General features: G+C 35.9%; 1 pseudogene; it reads left to right on the top strand.

The window, feature by feature from the left end:
• Positions 1-3514: 3514 nt before the first annotated feature.
• On the top strand, positions 3515-6633 carry LOC113335376 (annotated as a pseudogene).
• Positions 6634-7576: the final 943 nt, after the last annotated feature.

The raw sequence follows: 7576 nt of genomic DNA, 5'->3' as shown, positions 1-7576 counted from the left end.
CTCTCCTTCTTGTTCATCATTGGTGACTGGCATCGATGAAGTAGCTTTCTCCATTTCAGATTCAACCCGCTCTGCCACCTTGATATCCTCAACGGTATTTGGAGTCAACTCAGTACCCTCTCCTTCTTGTTCATCATTGGTGACTAGCATCGATGAAGTAGCTTTCTCCATTTCAGATTCAACCCGCTCTGCCACCTTGATATCATCGATATTATTTGGAGTCAACTCAGTACCATCTCCTTCTTGTTCATCATCGGTGACTGTCTTCGACGAAGAAGATATGACCTGCTCTTGTTCAGATTCTTGTTCATTTATCATGTTAACATACCTTGTTATAACCTGCAATATTAAGATACCTAAGTTATTTTATTTTTCATCTTCCTGTGTCAAAACCTAATGCTGTAAAAATCAAAAACTTCTGAAAGAATAAAAAGAACTGGCCAATTCATCGAACAAATATTAACTTGAAATGATGAAACCAAATTTGGTTTCATCAAAAAAATGATGAAATGTATAAGAAAATTTTAATATATGCGAGTAATTCAATTGTTACTAAGAAAAATCAAATCTATCTTTGTACCAGTTGTTGTTCCCTGTCCTCGGCATCATATTTTGCCAGCAGTGATTCTTCTTCTTTAGAAAGAACATATGTAGTATTGGTCCTAAGTTTTTCAATCAATGCTCGTGCAAATTGGTATTTGGATTTGAAGGAGTTAGCTTCACTGCTAGCACCAAAATTTTCTTCATCTTGCACTTTAATCGGCACTTCATTTTCTTCATCTGGCACAACAATTTCCACTTCATCTACGGGATCAGCCAAGCGCATTTCTGATTCGTCATACTGAAGCAAGAATGATCCCTTTCGGTGACCAATATTCTCCTGCAGTACACAAGAAAAATTGGTTTCAGCTAAAATTTTTGATAAATCCAAAACTGGTTTCATCAAAAAAGTTAATCTGAACAAGAAAATATTTACCAAAATTCGTTTAAAATAAAACAGACGACATTCCAAGAAAAGCATTTTTAATGGTAACAAGTAATGGTAAGAACTCATAGCAATAATCTAATAAAACCCTAGAAGATTTCGAATATTGTCTAACAAAAGTATCAAATAAAACCCTCGAAGTTATCTAAAAAACAAAAATTCAGCTAGAATTTATGATGAAACCAAAATTGGTTCCATCAGAAAAGTAAATCTTCTAAGTAAATATTTACCTTAGACCAAAGTTCTGTTTTTTCTTCAAGATTCTCGAAGTTAGACAATACTTGTTGACAGATGTTGCTAAGGTTCCATCTAGAAAACCTCGGATACTTGTCTAGCCCATGCTTTCTTTGTGCGATCTTTGTCATCTCTTCCAACGAATACTGCAAAAAACAACAACAACCAATATTCAAATTAATCATCAAAAACAAGTCGCTTATTATTCAACAACCATTATTGAAAAAAAATACTGAACTTATGAAAAAAAAGAACAAATCTTAACTTACCAAAGGGTATATTACACAACCAACAACATTTTCTACGTCTGTTCTGTTTGTCATTATCGAATCATGTACATAGTCATAGAAGACTTCCGGCCAGCACACCTTGTTCATATCAAACACCATATACAAGTACTTTGCTGCGAGAGTCTGCCCACATTTGTTAGGGACAAATACTGAAACCAACAGAAACATTACGAAAAACTTGACAAAGTCATCCGCTCTGGTTTCATCATTTGCGGCTTCCAGCATACGCTTTTCAATATCGGTTTTTTTTTGTCTTTTTATTTCCAGCAAAATAATTAGCCACAAAGACGTTAACCTTTTTAACCAGATCTTCATCAATTTCGTCTGCTTCTACATAATTCACCATTTGGAAACCAAAAGTCACAGCAAAATGTTCTGGAATTGTCCGCAAAATCATTTTCCTTGATCTTGCTAATTTGAAACGATACGGGAGCTTACCATCAAGTCTGTTTTCAATTGTACTTAAAAACATTATTACTGCTTTTGTCTTTTTGATGAGCTCATCTTTTTTCATTACGCCATCATAGAACGGCTCAAAGAAACGCCAGAAAGGACATGATTTAAGAGCTTTCAAATGCAGTTGCTTGTTTTTTATCAACGCCTTAATTTTCACTGCTAGCTCGCACAAATGATGCAATGAGCACCTGCATGGTTCCTTATCTCTTTTTTTACCTATTCTGAAACCAAAATTAAACCATAAGAGAATAATAAATAATAATGATGAAACCATAAAACATAAACTTGTAATGATGAAACCATAAGCACGAACAAAGTGATGAAACCATAAGCATAATTGAAACTTGTATGAAACCATAAGATTACGTAACATAGCGCCAATCTCCACAGTTTGAATTCAAATCAACAGCCAATAACAACTCTAGAAGTAAACCAATAACTAAAAATGATGAAACCAATTTTGGGTTTCATTAAGAAACAGAAAATGATATCTGGTTTCATCCCAAATCTGTTACATCATTCTTGCAGACCTAAACCTAACAAATGAAAAGTGAAGAAACCAAAAATGGTTTCATCAAAAAGATCATATTATTATTATGTAACAGATTAACAATTGGTGGAACCAATTTACCAATTGGTTGTAAAATGATGAAACCCAGAATGGTTTCATAAAAAAAACAGATTATACTTTGGTTTCATCAAATAAACAACAAATGAAATATGGTTTCATCAAATAGAAAAAAAAAATATCTGGTTGCATCAAATATACAAACAATTGAAATCTGTTTTCGTTTGGTTACATCAAACAAACTGAAACCTAAACCTAAACCAAAGAAACGATGTAACCAAATGAAAACAGAACCTAACCTAAGAAATGAAACCTAAAAGCAAACAGAAAACCAACCCATAAATCAAACAAAACCTAATAATCTTTTGAATTCAAACTCGAAATCAACTTGAAAGCAAGTTCGATTTCTTACCTTTAGGAGATGGTTTCGCTATTTTCTTTAGCTTTTCATCTTTCTTTTTCGCCTGTTGATTTTGTTTCTTCGCCATTTGTGGTTGAAAAATTAGGTCAGATTTTGTAGCAGTGGTTGAAATACGCAACCATAGAATAAGAGAAGAAGGTAAAATCGAGAAGATGATGACGAATACAGATTGATTTTGAACGATTTTGGCTTAGGGATGAGCAGATTGATTTTGAATGAATACAGGAGCGGATTGATTTTTGAACGAACAGATTGATTTTGAACGAACATGAGCGGAGGTTTTAAGAAACTTTTTCCGTTAGTGGGTCGTTTTCTTTCTCAGTTTCTTTTGGGTTGAATTAGGGGAGGGTAGTTTAGACAGTTTATGATATTTGGGGTTTTTGTATCACTTTTGTTTGGATGTGTTTTTTGTAGCGCGGACCGAAAAAATAAATAATAAAAATCAGAATCTTTTTCTTATTTTTGTTATAATAAAAAATCATAATGATAACATTTGGTTTGAAATGTCAGTGGTATTCCTTGAGTCAATGTACCTAATCCTCCCACCGGTCCCCTGCCTCAAGACTTTGGTTCTGTGTTTGTGGTTCCAAGGAGATGCAACTAGATTTCTGCCCAGATTTCCTATTTCGATTTCGACTCCACGTCTCCGCCAAATACAACTAGATTTCTGCCCAGATTTATGTTCCCACTGCAATTGACAGCGCCTGTGAAACCAAACCAAATCAGAGGCAGTGAATCCAACTATGGAAAACGAAAATCAATCATTAGAAGAAGATTGGGGGATGAAGACATGGAAGAATCTTGAAAGAGTGAGAGAAAAATCACCACTGATTCAATGGCTAATACTCTGTTAGCATCAGGTGCATCACCAGCAATGCTTCATTGTTTACAAGAAATCCCAGATTTTACACCTCATGCTGATGCTCTGTGTCTTTATCACCAGATTGGCTTCCTTCAATGAAATCAGCTGCTGAGTTAGTTAGTGAATTGGGGAAACCATGGGTTTTTGACCCAGTTGCTGTTTCTGCTTCTGAATTTCGTCTCAAGACTTGTATTGAGCTCGTGGGTCTTAAACCTGCTGTTATTCGTGGAAATGCTTCTGAAATTCTTGCTCTTGCTAATGCTTCTAGAGATACCCACAGTAGTAAGGTCAGTTCACTCATTAACCCGCTTGCTTAATCGTAATTACTATGCTACTAGGAAGGGAATTTTGATTTTTTGTATTGCTTTTTTGGGTGAAATTCGTATAATTATTCATTGAAACTTAGAGTTTTTGAAGTAATTCAGATTCTTAGGGAGAACTGTGTACCTGGAAAAGCCTAGAATTGGACTATCTAGTTATGTACTTGAAGAATGCTAACTGGAAGTCGTACTTTCCAAGTACTTAACGAGATTCTCAGCTGCACCAAGGGACTAGGGAGGGTCGAAAATGTGCTAAATGAGAGTGATTGTACTATACCTGCTATCTTTGTGAGAAACTGCATTTTGATATGTTGATGCTGCTTATCTTTTGCCATCTTGGTAGTGAGTGTAGACTTGGCTACTCAACCCAGTGGGTTGCGTGGGGGAAGTGGTCAGCTACATGCTTTTTTAATTTTATTTTCTGTGGAGGAATTAAAACAATAGAGGCAATTAAGTTTTCAGATCAATAACCAAGCTCATTCAACTATGACGCCGTCAAGATGTTGTTGTGTGGATTGTGCTTAATTAGACAAACATTATGATGTCCACCTATAGTTTTTGGGAAATTGTACTTGTCTAAAATTTAGTCAAAGAACTTAGATAGGAATCTAGTAACTGATTTTACCAAATTAATGTCGGCATCTTCCCTTCAGTAATTTATGACTTTGTTCGCTAAACTCTTCTAGGGACTCAGCGGTTACATACAGATAGGGTGATTTGGATACAGTGTCAGCTTTATATCCCATGTGCTCTAAAGTTTCCACCTAGCCTCTGCAAAAGTAAAGGGACCAGGTGTTTGTCGATAGGACAGGGGTTCTCAGTTAAGATGGTCTTTTATGTTCCGCTTTTAGAGTTTATTTCGTAAAAGGTTGAATCAAGTGTTTTACCTCCTAGTATAGTGTCAAGATATGCAGACTCAATTATCTTTGGTGTTTGAATATAGCAAGGCAGAAAGCTTGGTTGGAACAATGTTAGAAATATGATCAAACTAGAATAGCTTCACTAGAACATAAATATTTGCAACTAATAACTGGTGGAATAGGGAGAGTCGTGCAAGTGTGGATAGGGAAATGTTTGAAGTGGAGCATGTATTTGGTGGTCGAACAAGAATTTACATTTTTGTTGTAGTTTTATGCCTAGAGGACTACCAATTTTCTAACTATTTGGAAACATTTGAATTTAAAACATTATGGCTAAGGCAGGGAAATATCTCGTTGTTTTCCTTAAATCCAAATTCACCAATTAGTGAGTAGTATTTTTATCTTTTTCTGCTCAATGTTGTTTCTGTAAGTGTTCTAGTGAGAAAAAGAATCTATTGTAGTCCCATCACCAATTGTACTCATTAACTGGCGAACTTGAAATTTTTTGCTCCCTATAAGAAAACAAAATAGATTGATTTTCTTACAGATGACATACATATTGGTTGGATAACTATGCTATGAAAAATAGAAAAGTAAGAAAACCTAGTGGATAAATGAGGTACCTATGTATTAACTTGCATTAGTTATGAATAAATGACACATAGATGATTGCCTGGAGTATGACACGAGTCCAAAGCCAGACACGCCGGGCATCACTAGTCGAAGTCGAGCTCTAAATAAATGATGGATCATACTTGTTATTTGACATTTGAACTAGATTACTGCACCAAAGCACAAGTAACTAGACATCAAGATGATGTTTTCTTCTTCATCCCCTTTACTGACAATCTTCTTACAATGCATAAGCTATAGTTTAGTAGAGAAAAACTTTGTAAACTGGATACTTATTGCGTTGATATGTTTAGGGGGCAGACAGCTCACATGGGTCGATGGATGCAATAGAAGCAGCAAAATCATTGGCTAAAGCAAGCGGCGCAGTTGTTGCAGTGTCTGGAGCAGTTGACATAATAACCGATGGGCAGCGTTTGGTTGGTGTACATAATGGAGTAGCCATGATGCAACGGATCACAGCAACTGGTTGTGCTGTTACAGCTCTCATTGCAGCATTTGTTGCAGTAGACCCCTTGCATGCTTTTGAAGCCACGGCATCAGCACTCTCTATATTTGGTGTTGCTGGTGAGATAGGAATGGACATAGCCAAAGGTCCAGCTTCACCACGCATGCACTTAATAGATTCATTACATGGGCTCGATCAAGCTATTATCCTTTCTCGGGTTAACATCAGTTGCATGAGTCGAGGGTCTTGAATCACGATGAAAGGAAGCATGTTAACTCCCCATAAGTCTTTAGCATACAGCTCTGTTAATAATGTTAGTGTATATACAACTAACCTATCAAAGCTTGGTTTAAACACATGGCAATTCTTCTTGAGTTCCCCAGGCCCTGAGCATTCCATGTAAAAACAATAAAGTGAAAGATTTCAGGTTCTGGTTTCATTTTTCATTGTCATGTATGTGATCCATTTATTGTGGAGCTACTATTTGTCATAACTTGGGCATAAAATGGTTATGCTTTTTATCAAATGCTAGGCCTGGCAGCAGTATCTTTCCTTCCAACATATCTATGCTTATTATCACGTCAGACTATCGTATTGATTAGTGTAAATATTTCTAGAACGATTTGTCATTTACACCAGGATCCATTTTTATAGGTAAAGTTCTTGAAGTCGCTCATCCTGGTTCTCAACTAAGATGAGTAGGGGAGATGAGGCATCATGTGTAGATTCATTTTAAACGATCGTAACTTCACTCTGCTCATCTAAAATTTTGTTACTAGGTAGAGACAATCAAATGCACTCGATCAATATGCATGATTAAATGAGTTTCCTGAAAACCTCGTAAGAAAGCTTAGTAAACCTTGGGCTCATGTACCAGTACTAGAATTGTCTAAGTTGGCTTCTTTGTTCTCTCTTAGCTGGAGCAGGCTTGGTAGTTTTTATCACCTGTAACTCATTTCTTAAACATTCTGAGGGCCTGATAGACCAATTTGCAGCTTCAACATTCTTAGTAAAATTGATAGAGATTCAATTAGCTGGAAGCATAACTCCCCATGATCAACATAGCAACAGGCAAACAAGACTCAATAGAAAGTTGCAGTAGAAACACAATACAGAATACATAAGGAACAAAAACAAACCTTAACAATTACTTGAACCATTCTAGATTCTAGTGTTCTAACAACATTGTTTTAGCGCAGCATCAAGTAACATTGAAAGTAAGAGAGAGGCTTAGGTAAGCTGGATTCTCAAACTAATCTGAATTAAGATAGCATATAATACTGTACAATATTGCAATGGGGAGTTTTAATGCAGTACCAAGTAACTGAATGCAGCCGCTTGCACTATCTTAAGCAAATAGAGATCACAAGAGAGAAAAACTTGGGCTCTTCTACATTCGTTTGGTTTCCATAGCACAAAGTATTGGTTTGCAGGAAAATAAACAGGAAAAAAAAAAAGAAAAAAAGATGTTTCTTCTGCTAACTTCCTTGCCATTCACAAAA

The sequence above is a fragment of the Papaver somniferum genome, unplaced genomic scaffold, assembly GCF_003573695.1.
Source record: "Papaver somniferum cultivar HN1 unplaced genomic scaffold, ASM357369v1 unplaced-scaffold_141, whole genome shotgun sequence".
Lineage (NCBI taxonomy): Eukaryota > Viridiplantae > Streptophyta > Magnoliopsida > Ranunculales > Papaveraceae > Papaver > Papaver somniferum.
This window is presented reverse-complemented; position numbering and strand designations above follow the sequence as displayed.